A 27604-nucleotide genomic window follows, 5' to 3' on the forward strand; every position below is an offset into this window, starting at 1 on the left:
TTAGACCTTGATGGGATTGGAATAGGGAGACATGGAGGGATTCAGGGAAAGGCGACTGTACGGAGAAGACATTAGTAACAGGAGAGGAAGGTAGTGTTTAGAGGGCAATGGGACAAGAGGGACACGAGGGACATGGAGAGAAGGGAAATGTACGGAAGAAGAAGAATGCCAGGGAGAAAAAAATAGCCTGAGAGGGGACTGGAATAAGGGGATCAGGAGGCTTAGGTAGAAGAGGACAGCACGGGTATGATGGTAGTGTTAATGAGAGAAAGTTAGTGTTAGAGAGGACTCCTATAGCTGAGGGGTGAAGGTGTGAAAGTTGTGTGAAAGAGAGAAAGTTAGTGTTAGAGAGAACTCCTGTAGCTAACAGGGACATGGGAGGCATAGAAAAAGGGGGGTGCAGGGAGGAGAGTGTAATATCGAGAGAAGAATTAAGGTGTGAGAGTTGTGTTAAAGAGAGAAAGTTAGTGTTAGAGAGGACTCCTGTAGTAACAGGGACATGGGAGGCATGGAAAAAGGGAGGTGCAGGGAGGAGAGTGTAGAATCGAGGGAAGAATTAAGGTATGAGAGCTGTGTTATAGAGAGAAAGTTAGTGTTAGAGAGGATTTCTGTGGCTAAGATGGACATGGGAGGCATAGGAAAAGGGGTGCGAGGGTGATTCGTCCCCGGGTGAAATGTCCCGGTTGATTCACCCCTGGGTTATTCATCCCTGGAGGATTGGTCCCCTAGGGTGATTCGTCCCTAGGGTGATTCTTTCCCTTGGCTGTATTTTCGTCGCGTTAGTTACGAAACTCCATTACTACTCAGAAGAGGACTACTAGAATATCTAAAATAACTTTAAATTATGAGCCACGGCACGAAGGAAGCGAATCTTTTCATTCGGATCATATTTTTCAATGAGACTTTTCATGTTTTTAGTAACAGTTGTTGGCTTACATACTGATCCAGACTATTCAAACTTAATCCTTTTCCCATTTGCAAGAACTTTTTCCTTTTTCAGTCCTTTGATAAGACACCAAAGGTTAGAGTGAGTTTGCGTTACAGAACTTTGAAGGGCATTGTGGAAGCCCTCCAAGTTGTTGTTGGTGCGAGGTTTATCTTGAAGGGCTCTGTCACGGACATTCCAATCAGCAATTTTAAACCTGGGAACCATTCTCCTGCGGTTCTGACCACGACCTCTCTCTGAACCAATGTAATCTACAGCAAAGTAATCAATAAATTTTTGGGGCAAATCATCATCATCAACAAACTCATCAAAACCAGCCACTACATCCTGTATTGGCAGGAAAGCTAAAGCAGGGAAACAACGTATTTTCAAAGCATACTCATCCTCACGATGGTACCTTTGCCTCTCATTGCAGTCCACTACTTTTCTGTAAATGTTTTGGCTTAAGTGGAAAAGACAAAAAGTTACAGAAGCATAACCGAAAGAGGTAAACAAGGTGTTGTAAGAAGCCATTTCAAAATATATCATCACATCTTGAGGATTCAGTTCAGGTTGCAGATCCTTAAGAATGGAGAAAACCCGAGTGTATGTTTCTTCAGTCTTGCTAGGATGCAGTGCAAAGACTCGAGGAGCACTAAATGTTTCGTCTTGACCATGAATGGTAAAGAGCTGCGCAAAGATTTTGGGACAGCATTTGAAGGTTCCATCAAAACCCCAACTCTTATAGCGGACAAGATCCCTCAACCCCTGAGCAGAGGCAAAGACAAGAATACGATTCTCATCCTCAGTGCCAGAATCATGCTTCAAAAACATCTCACCCGACTCTAACTTGGTGTACTCTTCAGGAATAACATAGCCAGTGCGAGTTTGGGGAATTGGAGGAGCTTGTTGAGCCATGAAGCACATGAGCCAGTGAATGTTCATCCAATTTTGACAAAACGTTAGCCACCAAAGCACGAGAGGATTCTTGAGCATTGTTTGGTTCCATCGGCGTTTTTCTTCTCTGCAGCGTAAATGAAGTTAAGATCATCAACAAGCTTTCCCCTGCCACGGCTTGATAGGATTGTATGCGGCATGTTGCTCTGACTGTGGTGGTCCACGTATTGAAAAGTGAAGACAGAAAATCGAACCAATGAACGGTAGTCAAGCTAACAACCTGATGTATCAAACCTTTAAACACACTTACACAACATGACACACACACACACACACACACACACACACACACACACACACACACACACACACACACACACACACAAATCCATTGATGGTCGGATCTTGTCGTAGTAATGGAGTTTCGTAAATAACGCGACGAAAATACAGCCAAGGGAACGAATCACCCTAGTGGACAAATAACCCTAGGGTTCGAATCCTCCAGGGTTGAATACCTCGGGGATGAATCAACCGGGACATTTCACCCGGGGACGAATCACCCTAGAGCCAGGAAAAGGGGGGTGCAGGGAGGAGAGTGTAGAATCGAGGGAAGAATTAAGCTGCGAGAGTTGTGTTAAAGAGAGAAAGTTAGTGTTAGAGAAGACTCCTGTAGCTAAGAGGCAGGGAGGAGGAGGAGAGAGGGGGGGTGCAGGGAGGAAAGTGTGGTACGTAGGGAAGATTTAAGTAACAAGTAAGAAGCTAAAATAGAGCCAAAACATTACCGTACCTTATGCACTCGAGTATACAACAGTTTCATGAAAGTTTTAACTTGTTTACGCTTGAATTATGCCGCAAACCCACTTTCCGTGTGTTCCCTTTTTGCAGTAAAGCAGCTACACTTTTTATTTATTTTTTTGTTTACAGGAACGGAGGAAGCCCAAGAGCCAAAAAAAAATAAAAGATAAATGACCCAACTAGAGATAAAGAAAAATATGTTCGTACGGAAAAATAAAACTGAACTGCATTGTATTTCTTTATCCTTGCATTTTAGCTTTAAGACCTTAGAATTCCTAGATTTATCAGTAAGAACATTTAACTACATTTAATTTCCTTCCCTTCCCACATAACATACTTCCAACCCTCTCCTGTCACACATAAGGGCACACAGGAACACACAGATACATCCGACTAAGCACCTTTCGCCCAAATGAACGCTTCCTGTATACATCCATTTCTGAAACACTCGCTTTGCCGGTTAAACATGTAGTATTATTTGCACTCGAGTGTCTGCAGCGGCGCGTCCTCAAAACACACACAAGCAAACATTTCAGTGACCGACTCTGCTGCCATGAATTCAAGCACTGCAACGGTGTGTATATATCAGACTCGTTCGCAGGAATGTACAACTTGGCAGCATTCCACTCGATCATATCCCCTCTGAATTCACGACCGTTTATATTAAACGATAAAAAGAGAAAGACACATAGAGAGAGAGAGAGAGAGAGAGAGAGAGAGAGAGAGAGAGAGAGAGAGAGAGAGAGAGAGAGAGAGAGAGAGAGAGAGAGAGAGAGAGAGAGAGAGAGAGAGATAGAGAGAGAGAGAGAGAGAGAGAGAGAGAGAGAGAGAGAGAGAGAGAGAGAGAGAGAGAGAGAGAGAGAGAGAGAGAGAGAGAGAGAGAGAGAGAGAGAGAGAGAGAGAGACGAAACTACATATGAATAATTTTGAAATGCTAGACAGGAAGGTTACACGAGAGAGACAAGGTGGATTTAGCTTACAGAAGACAAGTGACAGATCAGACCTTTACTCCCGGCGTCTCTCTTCCAAAAACACCGACTTAAAAAAGAAAGAGGATATACTAAACGGCGGGAAAAAAAGATGGATAGGGGAATGAGGTCGTAGAGGAGCCGTTGGAGGGACAGATTATGTAACCACAAGGCGCGTGAGCTCTGGGTGGGTGAGTGTGCGAGGGGTGACTGTGGGTGGAGCAGGTGAGTGGAGAGAGAGGGAAAGACGGATTTAAACTGAGGGAGATGATATAAAATGTATTCTGGAGGTAGAGCGAGGAGGGAGAGCTGGATGTGAATAGAGTGGAAAGGATTAGTGAAGGTGCCGAGGCAAAAAGGAGGCAAAAGAATTAGGGTGAGAATCCGTGAGTACCCTGAGAGAAAGAACAAGCCAGGGGAGTGAGGGAAAAACACGAGAAGGAGAAAAGGAAGGAATAAAAAAATCAGGCCATGACGAAGACCACTGAAGGTAAAAAAACGATGGATATAAAAATGAATACAGGAAGTGAATTGTTGATGGAGTGCAAGGAGGGTGAGAAAACGGAGGAGAGGAATATGAGTGTGAGGATAGAAGAGAGGAATAAAGAAGAGAAAGAATGAAGGAGAGGAGCGAAGCGTGACTGTGACCGGGAGGGAAAAATGATGGAGAGGGATAAAAGAAGGAAATAGATGACAGCGAGCAAGGCGTGAGAGAATAAGAGATGAGAGGAGGATGAAGATCAGGAGAGGAGTAAAGCGTAAGAAGAAATAAACAAGAACAGGAGGAGAGGAAAAGTGAAAATAGTGGAGAGCCGAACAGCGGTTGGGACAATGAAACAGAAAATGGGTGAAAGTCTAGAGAAACAAGTGTGAAGAAGGGCAGGATCAGAGAATGTTCCTTAATCACGGCCGACTTAAGAGTGACTCGCCGCGGCACAAGATAAAACACTAAAACAAAACACACACACACACACACACACACACACACACACACACACACACACACACACACACACACACTCCCAAAAAACACGTCAAACAGATAATCCTGACCATAATATCCATACCAAAACAAAGAAAAGGTAAACAAGAACGTAGCATCGTGTATTCTGGGGACAAAGAAGAAAATAATATTGTAAAAACGAGACGAACATTCGCAACTAGAATATGGAACGAATTATGTCTGACGGGTATAAATGAGACTTGGGAAATGAGTGTGGAGGAGAGTGAGATTAGAGAATGTTGGAAAGGAAGAGAAGAAGAGAGATGGAAGACACGCTTGAGTAAGAAAAGGAGGAGGAGAAAGAGAAGGAAAAAGAAGAAGAGGAGGAGGAGGAGAAAGAGAAGGAAAAAGAAGAAGAGGAGGAGGAGGAGAAAGAGAAGGAAAAAGAAGGAGGAGGAGGAGAAAGAGAAGCAAGAAGAAAAGAAGGAGGAGAGAGAGAAAAAGAGGAGGAGGAGGAGGTAATAGAAGTGCGGGGAAAGATCGATGAAGAAAAGGAGATAGACGAGCAAAGCGAGGAGGAGGAGGAGGAGGAGGAGGAGGGAATGGAATAGGAGATGGAGGAGGAGGAAGAGGAAGGAGAGCTCCAACGCTACAACTTCTAATTCCATAACTTGCATGTAAAATATCATTAATTGTTTGCAGTGAGCGTAAGTTTCGTTTCCTGTTCCCTCCTTCATTCTACCTATTCTGACTTTCTCATCCATCCCCTTCCTTCCTTCCTTCTCTTCCCTCTCCTCCTCCTCCTACTATACTCCTACCTTTACTATTCCTCTCCCTATTCTCCTTTCTTTTAACAATGGCATATATCAAGACCTAGTGACTGGTATTGAAAGCCAGCCTCCAGTCAACAGAAAGGCTTGTTGCGTAAGGTGATTTCCCATTCTGACCACGCCACCTTTTCCTTATTTTTTTTATCTCATCGGCGTGCTATGTCCGATCGTCTATATCAACATTCTGACATACCAACCTTCACCACCAGGGCTTGTACCCATCCCGTCCTCTCCCTTCCCTACTGGTCCATTCGTCGATTATTTTTACGTACATTCTGACTTGCCAACAATCGCCTGCAGCAGGGTACGTCCTCCTTCCGCCCCTTCCCTCTCTTACCGCCCATTATTCACCTGTGTTTCCCCCGTATAATTTCTCGTCCTGTCACACACGTTTTCCCCGCGCCTGTGTTCTTGCTAAATGCCTCTTGTTCCATTAGCCACCCCGCGCCTCGCCCATCACCCGCGGCCAGCACTCACTAAGCCAGACGGATGCACACTTCCCCGGGGGCATTAGTCATCGCCTTGCTGGAGGGGCGTCGAGGCTCGGCACAACGCTCCTCGTGACCCTCCTCAGAAGTAGCACTGGGTCACGTTAAGAGTCTCTAACTTTTCAACTTTTTCTGTGGTGAATTTAATGTTCATAAAAATCTTTAACTCGGGAACCCAAAACTTCCCCCCCGAGCCTTGACTTATGATGAAGAAGGAGACTCTTACTTTCCCCTCAAGTCGCTCTATTCGTCTCTTTTTTTACCCCACTTTTTGGTAGTCGTTCCTTCTTCCTTTATTCCATCTTGAGGCATACCCGCACCCTTCTTCATTTCCCTTTAAGAGACCCCATCATCCCCTTCTTTACTTCCCCCGCTTTGAGGTCGCTCTTCCCACTTTCTTTACTCCGTCTTGAAATAACCTTTCTTCCCCTCTTCACTTCCCTTCAAGACACCCCTTTCATCCCCTTCTTCGTTCTCCCTAGATGCACCCCTTCATCTCTCCCTTCCATCTACTTCAGACACCCCTTCATCATCTTTTCTTCCCCTCAAAATACACATCTTTCCCTTCCTTCCCAGTCTTGAGTCACCCCTTCTTTCCTTCCTTCCCCATCCACTAGGCAAATATAGCTCCCTCCCCATCATTATGCTACCCTTTCCTGGTTTCCTCCCTATCCATTAGCCACACATAACTTCCCCCCCATCTATAAGCCATCCCTTCCTCCCCTTCTTCGTTCCCCTCTCATCCCCTTCTTTATTCCACCTAGATGTACCCCTTCATCCCTTCCTTCCATCTACTTCAGACACCCCTTCATCATTTTTTCTTCTCCTCAAAATACACATCCTTCCCTTCCTTCCCAATCTTGAGTCACCTCTCTTTCCTTACTTCCCCATCCACTAGGCAAATGTAACTCCCTCCCACTCATTATACTACCTCATTATTATACCCTTTCCTCCTTTCCTACCCCATCCATTAGCCACACATAACTTCCTCCCCATCCATTAGCCATCCCTTCCTCCTCAACCTCTCAGCGCCCCTTCTTCCCTCTCTTCCTCACCTTCGCAGCCTCAGCTCCAGGCCTTCCCTCGCATCAGCAAATGGGCGAGAAAAGCTGATTAAGGTCCGGGAGTGTTCTAGTTTGGGTGTGGGAGGCTTGTTGCACCTTTAACGTCTGCACACCTTGGTAACACTGCAGTCTGAGAGCAATGGATGTTATGTTTCCTACTATGCTTTCCACCTCCTCCCCCACCACACACACACACATACACACAATTCTATGCTGTCACACTAATGGTAGACGATAGTTCTTTTAAGCATTGGCAGGAGACACTACACAATCACAAGGAGAAAAACGTCGAGACAAATGTAAAATGCAAATGTAAAGAAAATATTGAGCCAGAAAAGCATTTATAAAGACATACTGTGAACGCAACTAGCTAAAGGTTATATAGAAGGATAACTGACCCAGATATTAATACATGTACGTAACTTAATTTTTACGTTATATTGATTGGGTGTCAGACAGATGATCTACCGAAGCTTAGTCTCTCTCTCTCTCTCTCTCTCTCTCTCTCTCTCTCTTCCACAAGTCAGAGAGGCCGCGGGAGTCCCCATGATCACCTGTCCTTTATCTGATTAGTCTGTCCCGCACGCCACATGTACACACACACACACACACACACACACACACACACACACAACAAACAAAGAGGAAGTAACATCACCCCTGCACTCACTTATCTCTGCTTCCGGAAAGCATCGAGCGGGCGAAAACAGGAGGAGGAGGAGGAGGAGAAGGAGGAGGAGGAGGAGAAGGAGGAGGAGGAGGAGGAAGAGAGCCCGGTAAGTCTGTTGGCTGGGAGATATGATAACAGCTTTAAGAGTGGCGTTGATTCAGATGACTTGAAATTAAGCAGTAACTCTAAATTTACTTGTGTTCTTGAGCGCAGGTGGTTAACGTATAAACTAAAGGCTATGACTTCGCAAAATCTGAATTCTCACTCCCAAGTCTACCATTCCAAAACAGAGAAAAAAAAGGGACGAGATAAAATAAACAGCATATGTATAGAAAAAAAAAGTAAAACATCACAAGGAACAAAATTATATAAACTTTCCTTGGTGTGCCTGATTGTTACTATCGATCATCTAGGCATTTAAGGAGTGGAGAATTAATTAGAACATGACCATATATATTTTCACCCACTATCAGATTTTTCATTGATGGGAAGCAACGGGACGATACTTATAATAATGGCGAAGAAAACCCCACAAAATCACACTCTTGCTAAACAGTTATTAAGCGTTGTCAAAGGAACGTAACATAACAGAGGAGGAGAAAAGCATCGAGCCAAATACAGCATAATACATAAAAGGGAAAACAAGAAACTGGAAAGTAGGATAAAGATGGAGAGTTTGTCTGAAATATATATAGTGCAGATGCTTACAATGACTTGGGTGGGTGAGACAATGGATGAATATCGAAATAGCTACAGACAAGACATAAACCAACTAACACACACACACACACACACACACACACACACACACACACACCACACATACACACACACTGAATTATTTATTGTTAAGTTATTGTTATGGTCTTATTTGCTATTTTTCTTTTACTACGTTCGTCGTGGGAATAGGAAGACACATGCCACTTAAGTGCTCGTGGGTGTTTTTAAGAGAATGCATAAGTTTGTTCTCTTTCTATCGTTCGTGGGAGAGAGAGAGAGAGAGAGAGAGAGAGAGAGAGAGAGAGAGAGAGAGAGAGAGAGAGAGAGAGAGAGAGAGAGAGAAACAAACAAACACACACAGACAGACAACGACATATAACACTCACACGGCGATAACAAACTATGCCCGATACACTTGATGCATTGTTCTAAAATCTGATTTAACTCGCACCGAAACGTCAGGTAAGCGTGGACGCAAAACAATTATAATACACCCTAAGGACCGAGAATGGCGTGAGTAATATACCGGGAATTAACGTTGATCAATATGGACGCGGAGAGAAGTGGGATGATAACACTTCTGCAACACACACGCACAATGAAAGTAAATAATAATGATTAGTAGTGGAGTGAAGGTATTTTTTTACGAAGGAGGTTAGGTTGTTTAGGAAGGTTAGGTTAGGTTGTTTAGGAAGGAGGTCAGGTTGTTTAGGAAGGTTAGGTTAGGTTGTTTAGGAAGGAGGTTAGGTTGTTTAGGAAGGAGGTTAGGTTGTTTAGGAAGGTTAGGTTAGGTTGTTTAGGAAGGAGGTTAGGTTGTTTAGGAAGGAGGTTAGGTTGTTTAGGAAGGAGGTTAGGTTGTTTAGGAAGGAGGTTAGGTTGTTTAGGAAGGAGGTTAGGTTGTTTAGGAAGGAGGTTAGGTTGTTTAGGAAGGAGGCTAGGTTGTTTACGAAGGTGGTTAGGTTGTTTACGAAGGTGGTTAGGTGTATTCTATTGCTATTCTCTTACCATGGATAGTGGCTCTTATGGGTGACCTGCTACAGCTACACACACCTACAGATAGGCCTACACCTCTATAAGTGCTCCTCGTCCTCATGTCAACCTCTAATCCGACAGTCACACCACACGCTATTAGGTAAGTCATCCATTCCAGACGTGAATTTAGGGATCACATTCGTCCACATCCATAATTACAAGTTCGAACACGCACACACACGCATACATACATTCTCCTCCACATACACACACATTCCTACTCAATCACGACAGCACATTCCACACACACACACACACACACACACACACACACACACACACGAAACACCGCACGCACACTTCACTCACTCCCGCTGAATCACCAAGACAGTCCCATCTCATCTTGTCATACCAAATACCTTAGTAATATATACATGCACACCTGCACCCCACCCACCCACATCACCACCCTTGTGTCACCTACCAGCTTCACCGGTTCTCAATAACACCTACAACCAGTCATTATGATATGGCTTGGGGCTGGAGTTCAAGGCCACGTCCCTTCTGCACCGCGGGCGACGCTATCACTGGGACAACACACGCATGCAGAGACACACGGTTCAAACTAATTCAAACTATTCACGGTCTCGTTCATAGGTCCATATTCATAAATGTATCAGGCTCCAATTATGACTTTTCCAACGTCACAGAGAAGATTAACTGGGTTGTCATGAGCGATTCTTTTTTGTTTATGATGCAGAGGTTGGGTAAAATTATCAGTTGAATAGCAAAAGTCCATGAAAATCCCAGCAACTTCTACGAGAGGCTTCTCAAACAAGCGAACGGAGGTGCCGATACCGTTGAAATGAAGCTTCAGTCTAACGTATTGATGTTATTTTCGATGTATATTCATAAATAATAGTGTTGCATAGATGAATCTGAATTGTATATTGTACAATAGTATAAAACTTTACAATATGCACATTAAACACGGACGGGAAGGAATTAACATTGAATAGATTATCGCGATAAAAAATCAAACACCGCTTCTTAACTACCCAGTGAATCCACACAACGCTGTCACTGATTGCGTTTGTGTGTGTGTGTGTGTGTGTGTGTGTGTGTGTGTTTCATTATCATCCTTCGTAATTAACATGACAATATATATATTTAGTTCGTGTACGAGACAACAGACACACACCGGCCTGGACGAGGTGCCGGTGTACGATGCTTCCACCCTGCCCCTCAATGCCGATGATTTCCCTTCAGTTCAGTTACTATATGGAAAAACGATCATAATGCGAACCCTATAATTCATAAACATTGAATTATACGAGGCTCAGTCAGTCCTCATTAAACATACTGAATAGTAAAATACGTTAATGAACCCGCGGCCGCATATGATTGACCACAGCAACCCTCCCGGGCCAACACACGCACAAACAAACACAGTGAACGCTTTGAGGCTTCGCTATTGGCTTCGTGTTCTATTGAGTGAGATTGTCATAGTGTCATAGTGTCATTGTCAACGATGCTATGATACTGTAATAATGTGGGATAATCCAGCACATCACTTCTGTTAATATGATAGCATAACATTACTATTATGCGCAGCGAGATGATCAAAACACGACCAAACTGAGAACAAAGCTTCGAATGGCTCATAACGCTTGTTCGAATGCGCAAAGGCCGCGGCTCAGAATGGACTCGGTGCTTAACCTCACCTTGGGTTATCACTGACGGTTGTTCTCTAACGTGCATCACCAGCTACATGACTTCGATGGAGGAGAAGCTAATGCATACACAGCAATATTACAGTAAGCAAGACGAAGACAAAGAGACGATAAAGTAGGAGGGGAAAAACAGGGTAAGACTGTCACGTTAATCAAAGAGAAACAATCATAAACGCGGAGAAAAATATGGAAACACCGGCGATAAAACAAAGAAACACGGACACACTCATTGAGACACAGACGCCAACCTTAAGCCACGAGAGAGAGAGAGAGAGAGTAATCTTTCATAAATTCACAATCTTTATCCTTCTAATCACGTTGTTATTCATTTTTTTAAGTAGTATTTTGCTGTTCGTGATTTTAGTACTAGTGCTGCTGTTAATGGCATTTATATCGTTATTGTAGTGGTATCAGTAGTTTTGTTGTTTATACTTATATTACTGCTGATGTTTTGTTTCTTTTCTTGTAGGTGATGCGCATATGTTGTGTTCTCTTGTCTAGTACATCAACCTCAACACCAACCCCCAGCTGCCTTGATTTCCTTTGGCCTGGCCGCTGGGGAGGTGAAGGATAAGGTGAAGGAGGGAAGCGGGAGGGATGAGGGGGAGGGAAGGAAGGGGGAGGGATGAGGGGGAGGGATGAAGGGGAGGGAGGGAAGGGGGAGGGATGAGGGTGAGGGAAGGACGGGGGAGGGATGAGAGTGAGGGGGGAAGGACTAGGACGTGACAACGGGAGTGGCTGCTCTAGACAAACTATTTCATACAAAACTTACGAGCATCCCAACAGTGCCTTAAGTCTTCATCAGCTCACGTACTGCAAACACACACACACGCACACACACACACACACACACACACACACACACACACACACACACGGTCCGGGTTGCAATTCACCTTTCTTAATGTATGCGTTGTCAGTTCTCGCGTAAGAAACTGATAGAGGAAGAATGTGAAGGGAAACACGCTGAAGGGACACGAAGAGAGAATGTATGAGGAGGAGAAAGAAGAAGAGGAGGAGGAGGAAGAGAGACGAAGGATGCAGCAGAGGGAGAGGGGGTAGCATGTTGATGGAAATTCAGATACCATGTCAAGGGAAAAGACGATAAAAGAACGAAACAAGAGATAAATGAGAAAGACGCTCGAGGAAACGTAAGTGGACGGACGCAGATAAGTGGAGAATGTCAAGAAGAAAATTATAAGGGAGAGAATGGAGCGAGAGGAACCTTGGAAGCGTGAAAAGGAAACGAAGAAGAGTGAATAAAGTAAACATCTGGAAAGGTAGTGAGAAAGGGGAGCATATGAGAAAGAGAGTGCTGAGATGTGAGAGTACTGAGATTAGAGTACGTGAAATAAAGTTTACGCTTTAAAATGAGGTACTCTATGAAACAGGGGAAGCCGGGAGGGGTATAGAAAATAGGAAGAAGAAAGAAAAGGAGGTCACCGTTAGCAGGAGGGAGAAAAGCCGGGAGGGGAAGAAGCAGTAGGAAGAGGGAAAGGAAAGGAAGCCACGGTCAGCAGGAAGGGAAATGCCGGAAGGGGAAGAAAAGTAGGAAGAAGAAAGAGAAAGAGCTCACCGTTAGCAGGGAGGGGAAAAGCCGGGAGGGGAAGAAATAGTTCGAAAAGGGAAAGAAAAGGAAGCCATGGTTTGAAGGGAGGAGATGCCGGAAAGGAAAGAAAAAGTACAAAGAAAGAGAGAACAGGAGGTTACGGTTAGCAGGGAGAGGGGGAAGCTAGGATGGGAAGAAATAGTTCCAAGAGGGAAAGGAAAGGAAGCCACGGTTAGAAGGAAGGGAAATGCCGGAAAGGGGAAGCAATAGTACAAAGAAAGAGAGAACAGCAGGAGTTTATGGTTAGCAGGAAAGGGGAAAAGCCGGGAGGGTTAGAAACTGTTCGAAGGAAGAAAGAAAAAGTCACGGTAAGCTAGAGAGAGGTGGAGGACGGACGGGAAAAAAAGTATAAATGAGGTACTACGCCTACATACACCTTCCCGCTGATTGGGTGGCTGGGTGGAGGTGTTTGGTATACATTTCTGTTCCCTGGTCTCAGGCGGATTAGTTTAGCCAACCATTGTCTCGAGGGTCGATGATGAAGAATGGTTTGTGATGGAGTGTGGGTGTGGGTGTGTCCCTGTGTGTGTGTGTGTGTGTGTGTGTGTGTGTGTGTGTGTGTGTGATGAAAAAAAATAAGAAATATAGCAATGCGCAGTTAATTAGGAAAAATCTGAATAGTAGCAAGACTGAAAATAGTATATGAAAAAAACATACAAATTAGTGCTGGAAGCAGACTTGTTATTTTTATCTTAGGAGAGTGCTAAGCTCCATATGAGTTCTTTACGCACCTTACAATGGGAGGGATGTTGCTATATTTACACACACACACACACACACACACACACACACACACACCACGTCCACTTAACCTGTCAAGTATTACAGATGAACCTGAGCTAAATTCACACCACTAGAGCCGTGTTACTCCCGCTCTTTGTTTGCTCCTGCTGGGTGTTAGGTGTTACGCGGCGGGGTCACGGGATACGAGTCTTAAGTCTGTTCTTTTTTTTTATCTGTGGATGCTTTTTATTACTACTTTTTCCTGGGGTACGCGAGGATGATGAGAAAATAATTGACAGATATTTACCAAGAAACTCACTCTTCCTTTTTCTTTTCTAGTTCATTCTTTTTTTATATTTCTTAAGCGCTTTCTTCGTTCTTTCGTTTTCTTTGGTTCTTTATTTCTTATTTACTTATTTCTTCCTACTTTTTCTTTCTTTCGTTTGTTCTTTCCTCTCTCTCTCTCTCTCTCTCTCTCTCTCTCTCTCTCTCTCTCTCTCTCTCTCTCTCTCTCTCTCTCTCTCTCTCCACTGTGGCGGCGTCGCGTTCAAACAAAGCGCTATTTACTTATTTATTTCAATTTGCGTCCCCTCGTTGTGGGAGCCGCGCCGACCGCTGCCGCCGTTCCCTGAGGAGTGCCCTGCTTAAGAGTTTCCTTGTGTGGGTGTTGGTAAAAGGAATCTGTCACCACCACCACCACAATCAACACTACCATTAACAACAACGCTCACACCACCAACGCACCATTGCCAACAACAACGCCACACCACCACCTAACACTACAGAAACACGAGAACCTTTGCTCTGAAGACACGAGGAAACAAAGGAAAACAAGAGGAGATCGAAGTCACAGGTAGAAGCTAGACCAAGAACTGTTCATTGCACCACCACCATCACCACCACCACCACCACCACCACAACCCTACACCACCACAAGAACCTATGCACTGAAGACACTAGGCAACAAAAGCAAACAAAAGCCCATGGAGGTAGACGCCACAAGTAGGAGTTAGACCAAGAGCTGTCCTCTCCACCACCACCACCACCACCATCACCACAACCCTACACCACCACAAGAAACTACACCAAAGACAAGAGGTAACAAAAGCAAACAAGAGCCCATGGAGGTAGACGCCACAAGTAGGAGCTATACCAAGAACTGTCCATTCCACCACCACCACCACCACCACCACCACCTCAATTTCTGTAGCCAGCATTAACCACCACCCTTTCCCGGCTCATGACACCTTCCAACCCCCCACCCTTACCCCTCCACCCGACCACCACACACATAGGCGGAGGGAAGAAATGAGCTGGAAAATTTATGAGCCGGAACATAGCCGGAGCAGCAGGTGACAAAAGGCCTGTTTGCTTATAACGAGGTTACCTCCTCCGGTGGTGCTCGCCTTCCACGGGATTTCACCGCGAGTATGAAGCGAGGCACAAAGAGGGTGGACGAAGACAAGGACGAGAAAGAGGATGAGAAGAAAGGGGGAAGGGGGAGGGGGGAGGAGGAGGAAGAGCAGCAGCAGGAGCATGAAGACAAATAATAAGAATAAGAATAAGAAGCAAAGCGGGGGAGTGAATGTTAATGAAAAGTTGTTGTAGAAGGAGGAAAAGAAAAGAAAAAGAAAAAGGAAAAGAAAAGAAAAAAGAAAAATATGAGGAAAGGAGAAAGAGGATGAGGAAGACAAAGGTGATTACAAGGACGATACAATAATAATAATAATAATAATAATAATAATAATAATAATAATAATAATAATAATAATAATAATAATAATAATAATAATAATAATAATAATAATAATAATAATAATAATAATAATAATAATAATAATAATAATAATAATAATAACAATAATAACAATAATAATAATAATAATAATAATAATAATAATAATAATACGACTAACAACGATAAATAACAGTAACAATAATGAAAATAAAAATAATAATTCGAGGAAGAAAAGGAGGAATAACTCAGGACAACCTTGAGGAAAACGAGACGAAGGACGAGAAGGAGAAGGGCAGGGAAGAAATATGAAAGCAAGGAGGAGGAGGAAGCAGAAAACCTGTTGACTCATGACGAGGCTGCCTGCTTGCGCCTTAATCAATATGTCATGCACTCCAGGGACCTCCGGGACACATTAATGACTTGAGGAAAAGATTAAGGAGGAAGTGGAGGAGACGGAGGAGGAGGAGACGGAGGAGGAGGAAGTGGAGACACGGAGGAGGAGGAAGTGGAGGAGACGGAGGAGGAGGAAGTGGAGAGACGGAGGAGGAGGAAGTGGAGGAGACGGATGAGGAGGAAGTGGAGGAGACGGAGGAGGAGGAAGTGGAGAGACGGAGGAGGAGGAAGTGGAGAGACGGAGGAGGAGGAAGTGGAGGAGACGGAGGAGGAGGAAGTGGAGGAGACGGAGGAGGAGGAAGTGGAGGAGACGGAGGAGGAGGAAGTAGAGAGACGGAGGAGGAGGAAGTGGAGGAGACGGAGGAGGAGGAAGTGGAGGAGACGGAGGAGGAGGAAGTGGAGAGACGGAGGAGGAGGAAGTGGAGGAGACGGAGGAGGAGGAAGTGGAGAGACGGAGGAGGAGGAAGTGGAGGAGACGGAAGAGGAGCAAGTGGAGAGACAGAGGAGGAGGAAGTGGAGGAGACGGAGGAGGAGGAAGTGGAGAGACGGAGGAGGAGGAAGTGTAGGAGACGTAGGAGGAGGAAGTGGAGAGACGGAGGAGGAGGAAGTGGAAGAGATGGAGGAGGAGGAAGTGGAGGAGACGGAGGAGGAGGAAGTGGAGGAGACGGAGGAGGATGAAGTGGAGGAGACGTAGGAGGAGGAAGTGGAGGAGACGGAGGAGGAGGAAGTGGAGAGACGGAGGAGGAGGAAGTGGAGAGACGGAGGAGGAGGAAGTGGAGAGACGGAGGAGGAAGTGGAGGAGACGGAGGAGGAAGAAGTGGAGAGGAAGACGGAGGAGGAGGAAGTGGAAGAGACGGAGGAGGAGGAAGTGGAGAGTGAGACGGAGGGGGAGGAGGACACGTGGAGATAGACGAGAGAAAGAAAAAAAAATGGGAAAAGATACTAAGAGAAGCCAAGAAGTGTGCCGGGAATAGACAGGGTGGAGGACAGGGACACGGAGGAAGAGGAAGAGGATGATGATGATGATGGCGATGATGATGGCGATGAGGCGGGGGAGAAGGAGGAAGTAAAATATGGGATATGAATAAATATATGACGAGAATATTGGAAAAAATATAATATGTGAGACGTTAACTTTCTGGATAGTCTCGACACACACACACACACACACACACACACACACACACACACACACACACACACACACACACACACAAGGAAGAAGAGGAGGAAATAGGAGAGTAAAGATCTTATCCAAAGTGTTGGCTCAAGGAGACTAAGATGAGGGGATAAAGGACAGTTTCCTCCGTGGACAATAAGCTGTAAGTAAATAATCCGCTAAGCACCTGAAAGAGATCAGCAGGAGGGGAACACCAAGAAGGAGGGAGAAACTTTATCATTGTTGACGACTCGGAGCTATACTAATCCTATTATCAAGTTTATACGTATTGAGAAATTAATAAACTCCTTCTTATATTATCATTACAGCTCGCTGGTCCAGACTCAACATTAGCTATAATAATATATTTGGAACGTACAATGAAGGGAGAAAAATCGTTGGTCTTTTCGAAATCGAATAATTTTTGGGAAGCGAAAATTATTTCCCAAGTTCTTCAAACTTCTTACTTCAAAAGCTTGGTGAATATGAATAATAATATGTCGACTTCATACTTTTTTTCGGCGGAGGACAAAGCAAGGGTTGTTTTATAATTATAGTCTGCGATCTTATGAATTAACAAATCAGCTCGTAAATATGGAGATTCACCACGCGCCTCCAATATTGCCACCACGAGCACAATAACCTTTCCAAGGTCTCACATACTGTTGTACTTCTCGTTTTACCGGCGCATCATACATGTGGGGGGGTTAGGTTATGTAAATTTCGAGTAGTTTAAATGGTAAATCTTAGGAGTAGCGGCTCCTAGCGGGTGCGTGATTAGGGCACGGTGTGGTGGTAATTACAACATTTCTAGCACGTACGACGGGGTTTTGACAAGCGGACAGGCGTGTTTATGTCACAAGGGGTGTATTTTTCCACGCTGGCCTCACGATTTCTTCCAAGTCGATGGGCGATGAGACTGCGAGCTCCGGGGTGAGGAAAGGGAACAGCCCGCGCGGAAAAATACACCCCTTGTGACATAAACACGCCTATCCGCTTGTCAAAACCCCGTCGTACGTGCTAGAAATGTTGTAATTACCACCACACCGTACCCTAAACGTGCACCCGCTAGGAGCCGCTGTTCCTAAGATTTACCGTTTAAATATGCTTCCCCATCCCAAAAAAAAACGATTTCCAACTGGTTCCCCAAGATCGTTAAGGGAATTAAGCTTCTTTCTTTACTTTTAAGTACTTGCGCCTTCATATTATTGTTGAGGGGTATGTATTTCGTCCCTTAACTATAATATGGAGGCGTAATATCGACTTTTGGAAGCGCAGAGTTAATCTCCAGTAGCAGTAGTAGTAGTAGTAGTAGTAGTAGTAGTAGTAGTAGTAGTAACAGCAACAGTAGTATAAAGAATAAGGGGATGATAATGGTAATAGTGGAAATGTGTGTGTGTGTGTGTGTGTGTGTGTGTGTGTGTGTGTGTGTGTGTGTGTGTGTGTCCTCCAATCGTGCTTAAACTGCTAACAACCCAATCACCGCACTGCCAGTATGATCATAGCTGCCAGAGCACCCATAATTACCCTTCCAAGTACTTGTTTCCGCCAAGTAACACAGCTGTATCATTGCGCGAGATTAAACAGCGTCACGTGTACCTTGGGACCCACGACACGCTCAACACACGAGGAACACGAGGCACAAGCTGCAGGACAAGGGTTTCACGGTGTGGCGTGATGGCAGCCGGCGGCCATCCTGAAAATAAAGCCGTTGCCTACATAACTGAATTGTTCTGTTTGCTTTTTGCTTTATATGAAGTTACTAATACCCTCTAATTATCATATTTACTCTACCATCTTGATTAGCTTGTTAACGTTGGTTGATGTGGGTTTAGGCGCGTTGTGCTGCTGCCGAGGTTGTAAAGACGGAACAACCGTTATGGAGCCAAACGATGAATCAAAACAAAAACAGTGTACGTGACTTTTCTCAGCGATCTCCTTGTCCTACACTCTGGCCCTCACTCCTACACTGCTCTGCTACACTCTGGCCCTTAGACTCATGCACTCCGGCCTCCTACACTCGGAGCAAACTCCTAAAATTATAAAAAAAACGCCCGCTGCACCCGTTCAAGCAGACAACCACAGATAGTCTTACCTCCGATGATCAGCTGACAGCCCCGGTTGACCACTGCGGCGTCACGTGCGGCGGTCACAGAGCGTCACGCCGCCAACCTGCAGGACACACAGGTATGCATGCGGAGAACACAGTGCAACAAGGGACCGGTGAAACGAGCAACACTGACACAGCGACGCCACGCCCCCAACGGCAGGCGGCTCGGTCAGCTGTCGTATTGTTGGAACCAGCCTATTTATTCTTGATACTTTTTTTCTGATAGATGTACCCAGATAAAAAGACTAATCACTTCGAAATTTTGGTTTTGTCTCGTACAACCTGATATTGTCATTAGTTATACGTATAGGCTATGTAGTGCTGCCAAACTTTATTGTAGCCTAGTATTGCTTTTTAGAAAACCTGCTCAATGGTCAAATGAACGCCATGACGTGTGTGTGTGCAGCGTTGGCGGAAAAATAATAACGCTAATGATATGAGAAAGAGAGAGAGAGAGAGAGCACGTGTAGAAGACTCTAATTCTGTCACTTCTTTCATTATACGCGAATGGAGTATTATTATCTTTTTATTACATTCATGACTTTTTCGTCGGGGCGGCAGGTGGCGGAGGCTAATTAGTTACATGGAGTCGAGGAGAGGCGAGGCGCGGAAGGACGAGGAAAGGTGGAAAGGATGCAGGCCAAGGAACAGAAAAATGGAATAATATGTAATCTCTCTCTCTCTCTCTCTCTCTCTCTCTCTCTCTCTCTCTCATTCAGATTTCCGTTACAAGAGTGGTAGTTGTTCGTTGTTGTTCTCGTATTCTTACCATGTCGTCCATTCACAGAGAGAAGGGCAATCGGAGGCTGGTCTGACTCGGGACTTCCTCACCACACAAAGGAATGCTCGCGTTATGCCCCCACAGTATTTCCCAAAGAAGTTGTGTTTTATTGTTTCGCCTCGAAGTTAAGCTCATACGAAATTCTTGACCGTGACGCAGGGGCGAAGAAATGGCAAAAGAATTCCGTTTTCCGCGGACTTCTTGCCACAGGATCGATATCAGCGAATGTTGCAGCTTTCACTTTTCAGAGGTGCCGCGAACACAACAAGAGGAGAGGAGGAGAACGAGAACGAGAAGGTGGAAGAGATAGAAAACGAGGAGGAAGAGAATGAAGAGGAGGTAGAGGAGGAAGGAAAATGAGAAGGTATAAAAGGAAAAGGAAGAGGAGGAGGGTGAGGAAGAGTGTCGATGCGAGGTTACCGAGAGTAAGGATGGCCTCGCCTCGCCCCGCTCATGGGCCCTGTGGATATGCACACTGGCTGTCGCTTGTGATGCAGGTAAGGGACGCTCGTGTTTTGCGGCGTGGTCTCGTGTCTCGTCTGTGTCATTGGTGAGAGTGAGTGGTATTTTTCTTCGTCAGAGGTGCGGTAGCCATTACTGACGTGGAGGAAAGAAATAATGGAAACGAAATCGGAAAATGAAGAGAACATGTTGCCCGCAGGATAATTGAAGGGGGATGATAAAGAATTACCATAATATGATAAATGAGGAAAGTTGTTGAATACCTTTGTATGAACATTGAAACTTTGGAAATTACGCTAATGGCAAAAAAATAAAGAAACAACACACAAATAATGGAACCCCTCGTGACTGGCACGAGACGGTTGCGAAATACACTTTGGAGTGCAGGGACAAACATACCCTGGAGAAGGACGCTCTTGCCCCGGGCACGGACTTCAAGATATCTTTTGCAAGGATAGTTCCCTAAACTTGAGTTGAGCGTTCCTGTCAGTGTGCAGACCCCTTGGGTGTCCGCGTAATACTTTTTGTGCGGATGGTGAGCGGAATGCGGATGGAATGTGAGCCTCATTAATAAGAATCAACTCCTGTAGTCCAGCTTTCCGGAAATCAGAAGGAACAGCGCGGCTCGGTAGGCTGACTCGTCTGTATCGAGATTTTCCGTGGACTGGAAATTTATTGCTAGGCACTTAAGAAAGAATCTTAATGGCCGGCCCGCCCCGCAGGATCTCGATACCCACTTATCAATCGCTCGATACTTGGGATCCTCCCTTCCGGGGCCCCACCGAATAATTCTGATAAATGGCCGCTGCATGAAGGCCGGCGAGGCCCAATAAGTTGGAAGGTTTAGCGCCACTAATGCTGATCTACAAAGGAGAGCCACTGAAGCTCCGTTGGGAGTTTCGAGAGGAAGGTTGCGTAAGTGGGTAGGCGTGTTCCAAGGCGTCTCCGGACAACCTGTTGGCTACACCTTTACAAAAGATCACTCATAAGAAACTACTATTCGGGACGCAAATCACGACACTACAAATCACATTTATAATAAGTTGTAAGGAACCAAAAGAACACTTAGATATCCACTGATCAGCGCATCCACATGAAGTCAACGTCGTGTTTCAGGACCGTAAATCAAAGTCAACTAATAAGACAAGGCAATGAGAGTGCACAAAACAATCTTTTTTATATAACAAAACATTATACGCTTCCACTTTTGCGAACACAAACTCAGTTAATATGAAAACTCGGAGACACTAATTTATGTGAAGGCAAGGATATTAATGCACACACACACACACACACACACACACACACACACACACACTAATATTAAAAAAAGAACACGCCTGAAGACAAGCCTCTCTCGGGAAAGGGAAGCAAAGGCTTGAAACGTCTTCTCAAATAAACGTATATAAGCAAACAAACGCAATTTGTCCCAGACTGGAACACATTCCCGGGAGGATAGCCGGCCGTGTGCCGCGGGCAGGGCCTCGGGAGGAAAATAAGAATATTCGGTCGAGTCTCGGAAAAGGACTGGTAAAAGAGAATCCGCTGCTACACCTGATGGAAAAATTACAGGAAATCTTTGTAACGAAAAGTTTTTTGTCATGCATGAGAAGATTCTCTCTCTCTCTCTCTCTCTCTCTCTCTCTCTCTCTCTCTCTCTCTCTCTCTCTCTCTCTCTCTCTCTCTCTCTCTCTCTCTCTCTCTCTCTCTCTCTCTCTCTCTCTCTCTCGTTAATGTGTGTGTGTGTGTGTGTGTGTGTGTGTGTGTGTGTGTGTGTGTGTGTGTGTGTGTGTGTGTGTGTGTGTGTGTGAGCCCTCCCCTTTAAGCTGAGTAACTTTCATTCTTCCACACCAAAATGCCAAGTTCTCACCCTCAGCAGCTTCGGGCACTCCTATACTTACGTGCAGGGGAGTTCGTTTCTTCCTTCCCTGCACCTCGATGGGCGACCGCGGGAGTGTCCTGCTGTGGGTGCTGAAGGCTTCGAGGAGGAGCGATGACTTATCTCGAGCAGGTGTTCTGTAAGTAAACTGGTCCACGTCCGCTCATAAAGGATGAAAAGACGGAGTGTATTACCTTCTTTGAATTGTGTATCTATTTTGCTTTCTGCACATATGCATTCGTTAGCTTTTTTTTCTCTTTTTTTTTTACAACAAAGGAGACAGCTCAATTGCACACAGAAAAAGGAAACAATAAAAAAAAAGCCCGCTGCTCGCTGCTCCCAAAAAGAATCAAAAGAGGTGGCCGAAAGAGTGGTGTTTGGCTCCCGTACACCTCCGGATGAATGAAGCAACAACCATAGCACGATTTTATGCTCACGTGCCTTTTCGAACAACCATGACGCTGCCTCACAGAAACACAACCCAACAGCATCATTGGTTCTGAAGATAAGAATACAATGTCGTACACTACACCAACTTAATAAAAGAGAAATAACTATATTTTTTGTGTTGAGGTATTCACAAAAAATGAAAATTCCTGTACAATTCAGCTTTATTTGACGAAGCCAGCCAGGAGTACAATATGAAAATATAACGTTACAATGAGACCTACCGAAGTTCTACGTGGTCCACTGCGCAGCCTCCGTATTGCTGGCAACGAGGTTTGTGAAAAGAGGATTGACTCAGCTCAGTGGTGTGTGTGTGTGTGTGTGTGTGTGTGTGTGTGTGTGTGTGTGTGTGTGTGTGTTATTACTCTGTTTCGGAATGGAATCTACCTGAGCAGGGGGCGAGACCTTCCTTTCCAGCCCTCTGTCGTACACGCCTCGTGGGGCAGCCTGTCCACCGACCCTCACACAGGTCCACTGGGGGCTGGGTTTATTCCTTTCTCAGAATCGGAACAATAACCGCGGCGATACACACTTGCCGTAAAAGCTGAATGAGAAAGGGAACAAACTTGATTTCGTCGATGATTTTGTTTCTGGCTTGTCGATATACAACGCATACATTCACCTGCAGCCAGGCTCGGCGAGGGCTGCGTGACGTGTATCTGACAGTGTTTGTGTAATATATTTACATTTTAGGTGCGACTGTACAATTGGAATTCCCGGAACCGCTGCCTTTCACTGATGGGAAGATGCGATTGTACTGACTCCATGCTTATTAGGTTGGTTGAACTTTTTGAATTTATTTACAAAATAAAACCATGTATACGCAAGGACATACTGATTTCCACGAGTCTCTCACGAAGTCATGAATGTACATATACACAAAAGCATGATTATTGTGACGAACATATTCGCACATAGAAACATTACACTCAAACATGTATACATATATATACAAAAAATATTTATATACGTGAATATGACATGAGATATTTATATTACAAACGTGCGTTGATGAGCTGCCGTGAGCGTCCCGGCGAGCAGGTGAGCCGCGCTGGGCCGAAGGTGAAGGTGTGTGGCCGCCGCAGACACCCTGGCAGGGGAGCCGTGGGTGAGCCTGGTGCGAGGGGGGAGGCGAAGGCGTGGCATAGAGGGCCCACGTGTGTCCAGGCTCTTCCAACACACACACGGAGACCTGCCGACGACCTCAGCCATGCAGACTACGCTGATACACACACACACACACACACACACACACACACACACACACACACACACACACACACACACCTGTCAATAGTATACTGTAGTTTCAAGATGTCCGTTTAACACTTTCGATCAACGACTTTGGATGTAGCGTCACTATCATTGCTCACAAAATGATGGCGAAGAGTAACATAACACAACCACTTGCTGGCGGCGTATTGTTGTTTCCACGTTTCCAACTTATCCTTTCACCCACTGGGAGGAGGGGCGCAGTTAAAGTTCTGGGCGTGTGTAACACATCAAAAAACGTGATTCACTTTTCCTTTCCGTGCACCTCAGCGAGTACTGACGGATGCGACGCCCGCCACCTACCTGACCCTTACTCTGCACAAACAGGTGACGCTTCGGCTGTAAAAAAATGAGCGAAAATACACGAAATACATCATAATTCAAAATATGTTTGCCAATATGATTGTGATTACAAATATATAATACATAACTATACAGGTTAATTAATGCGGTCACATGATGCCAGTAAAGAGCTTCCAGGATACGCAATCCCAGGCACCTTTTTGCACTACACTTTCCACCACACCAACACCGCCACGAGATGCACACTGAACACACACAAGACAGCTGTTACGAAAATTGCCTCATAGGTATATTTGTCCATTTAATTTTTATAAAAAAAATTCCAATTATACGTAAGGGAAGAGAACAAAAATCAAGCTTGAACAGACAGGCTGCTGCTCAGAGAGTTTAAGCCAACTTAATCAAGCAACGCACCTGTGAAAGAGCAGGACAGCCGGTGCTCCACACCGGGAGTCGGGCACAGAGGTGTAGGGGCGGGGGCCGCCTCACGGCCTCAGTAAAAGTTGACACTAATGTTAATGTGCAGAAAACAAAAAGAAATTTCCGTCTGACATTGCTCGTAAAGAAATTCAACATGATGAAAAAGCAGAGGAAAACAAGTGAAAACATACGAATAAATTAAGTAATGTCAGGTACGTTGTTATAACTGTTGACTTTGTCACTGGCTGACAACACTCGTGCTTCCAATTATAATTGTTGTATACTGTATGTACTTTCAACCGTTTTTCTTATAATTATTTTTGACTCCGCGGACGCCCGTTTTATCACTGCAGGATGTTAGTCAACAAGTTTAAGCGGATCACCTGGCGAAGCTTCGAATCTGTGCAGGTGTCGGGCATAACCTTCCTCGTCGTTCATTCTTGCGGAATGATTGAAAAGTAAACATGAGCATTCTGAGCAGCTGAACTGGGTATAGTCATATTTAATATTATTCAACACCCCGATTTATTGAACTAATATTCACATCATTACAAGATGAGCAAATAAGTCTTGAGCACCAGGCAACGCCGGCGGGCGGTTATTATGAGCGTTGAGCATTTAATGCTTAAATAGATGTAATCCTTTTTCAAACCCCAAAAATATAGGTTATAAATTACACCTAAAACTCTAAGGTGGGTATTACACATATGTAACCTGCAGAACAATTCACTTGAACGTACTCTGGCATTTTGTTCATCACTTGATTTTTTAGTTGTTAATAAGGTTCCTTTTACCATTGACTCTTCAAGAAGCCAGAATGAACGTAAATCACTGCCAAGCAACTGAATCTAAACCCCAGAGAATTCCTTTAACCTGAAACATCCACAACTATTGGTGAGCTTCCCCCAACACGTGCCCTCCACGCCCCCCGAGACACGCCTACGTGCCCGGCGTGCTGTACAGGGCCATTAGAAGGGCCGCGGCGCCTTGTATTTTTATCAAGCTGTTTACGTTATGATACTTCTTTTAGAGTAAGGAAAATAACAAATATCAAATCCCATCGACACCAGTATACTACATCAATACACTGAATCAGAACATAAGAGGGAGGGTCACAGCAGCGGAGCAGAGCACGTAACACTTTCCCGGCCACGTGATAGCGAGCAGCCGCAGCCTTTGAACGGTAAAGTGGTTTATGGTGATGTGCACTCACAACTCAGGGACGAGAGCCTTAGTCACATTCGCACAACTGAATCAAAAAGCGTCTCGCCGGTAAACCTAACACGAAAATCAGCATTTCTACTGTTTGACCATTGAATACCGAAACGTTGCAGTCATCCGTAAAGTACCTGAGAGTACTAAAAAAATCCATATTGATGCACTATAGGTAAAAATATATATATAAATAGAATAATATGATTAACCTACTAAACTACCAAACGAACAAAACTCCATAATTTATATTTTTATTAGAGGCGAATTGACGTTCCGCATGGTGGCAGGGAAGAAATCAGCGTCACACAACCAGCCAGGCGGGGCAAGGCAGCAGCACAACCTATGCCACACAGCAAAGGCGGGACACGAGCCTCGCACCCGCAGCCCCGGTCCCTGGTGGCGGGGCAAACACTGCTCGTTACCGCGGCAGGCGTGAGGGCTGCAAGGGGCCGAGGTGGTGCACTCACTGACCTGCCGCATTCACACACACACACACACACACACACACACATACACACACACACACACACACACACACACACAGATTGATAAATATAGGTAAAGTAAAATAATAATCAGCCAAAGACAAAATAAAACGCAGGCGCAACAAGAAGAGCAAAAAAGTTAAGCATGAAAAAGCCAGCGTAGACAGGTGCAAGGAGATGGATCATATAAGCAAGGGAAAGAAAACAATTATACGGACACCGCCATACACAAACGCACGAGCCGGCGAGTCAGGGAGACACACAGAATAGCTGATGCCTCCGTCAGGGACTGAGAGAGTAACCCATTTTACGACACAATAATTCCAGCTTCCGCCAGAGTTCTCCCTCACTCTCTCTCTCTCCCTCTCTCTGCTCAGGTGCACGTCAGGCTCCCGGGAAACCTCTCTTTAGCGACGACACAAACGGACGAAAAGGCGCGGGGAGTAAGAGAGAAGAATGGAGGAGAAAAAAACACGTAATGAGTGAGCGTAAATCCTGGTGCTTGAAAATGACTGTTTGTTTAGACCCTGCTTGTGTGCATGTGTGTGTGTGTGTGTGTGTGTGTGTGTGTGTATGTGTGTGTGGCGTAGCACCTCGTGAATGGGGGAGGGGAAAGGGGGGGGGATTAGTCCTCTTTGCCCGTCACTGAGCTGCTTGATGTTATTGTTGTTGTTGTTGTTGGTGGTGGTGATGGTGGTGATAAGTGTTGCTGTTGGCGTTGTTTTTGTTGTTGTTGTTGTTGTTGTTGTTGGTGGTGGTGGTGGTGCAGGTGTTTGTGCAGGTGGTAGCGGTGTTGATGACTTCGCGTTAGTGATGATGGTGGTGGTGTTAGTGGCAGTGGTGGTTGTGGTAGTGCTGGTGCTTGTGGGAGTGGTGGTGGTGTTAGTGGTGGTGATGGTGGTGGTGCTAATCGCGTTGGTGAGAGTGTTTTGGTGAAGGTGATTCCTTTGATGTTTGATTTATTGTTTGTCTTTTTTGCTTATTATTTCTATTCTCATCACTGTATTTATTTTCATCATTAGCACCTTACTCTTCATAACAAACAGTTCCATCACCATATTTTTCCCATCCCGTTTTAGCGACACTCACATATCGCCTGGTAATTACGGTGCAAAATTTATGTTCTTCATCGTTAAAGAAATTTGTGAGCTTAGCCTTAGTTGCATTGGCTTTAAATTAATGATAAAAAAAAACTAATTCAAATCCTATAATACAATAAAATCTTGGTGTGTGTGTGTGGGGGGGGGGGGTGAAATGTGTGTGTATGTGTGTGTGTTGGGGAGGGGAGAAATGTGTGTGTATGTGTGTGTGTGTGGGGGGGGGGGGGTGAAACGTGTGTGTGTGTGTGTGTGTGTGTGTGTGTGTGTGTGTATGTGTGCCAGGCGTGCTGCTGAGGGGCGCCACACTACTCCTCCAGGGGCCGCCACACACCCAGGCGTTGAGGGAGACACACGCCGCTGACCTGCCGGGGCGGGAAGACGAGACACATAAAACACCGCACATGTTATAGTCCTCTTCACATTAATCTACCTTACTATTTGTTGATGCACATTACCTGGTTTTATCACCTGCACCGACTTCAATGTAATAGTTCACTCCAGTT

General features: G+C 45.1%; 1 protein-coding gene and 1 long non-coding RNA gene across 2 annotated transcripts in view; both read right to left on the reverse strand.

Moving 5' to 3' along the window:
• The window catches only part of LOC126993521 (uncharacterized), a 113023-nt gene extending 94143 nt beyond the window's left edge, over positions 1-18880 (reverse strand). The window contains exon 1 of the long non-coding RNA XR_007747869.1: positions 18723-18880. This is a non-coding gene — a long non-coding RNA (uncharacterized LOC126993521). The remainder of the gene's footprint in view (positions 1-18722) is intronic.
• Positions 18881-22463: 3583 nt separating this feature from the next.
• Positions 22464-27604, reverse strand: part of LOC126993520 (myotilin-like) — a 57004-nt gene continuing 51863 nt past the window's right edge. The window contains exon 9 of the mRNA XM_050852659.1: positions 22464-27463. The gene's annotated coding sequence lies outside the window, so the exon portion shown is untranslated. The remainder of the gene's footprint in view (positions 27464-27604) is intronic.

This window comes from Eriocheir sinensis, unplaced genomic scaffold (genome assembly GCF_024679095.1).
Source record: "Eriocheir sinensis breed Jianghai 21 unplaced genomic scaffold, ASM2467909v1 Scaffold627, whole genome shotgun sequence".
NCBI classification, from domain to species: Eukaryota; Metazoa; Arthropoda; class Malacostraca; order Decapoda; family Varunidae; genus Eriocheir; species Eriocheir sinensis.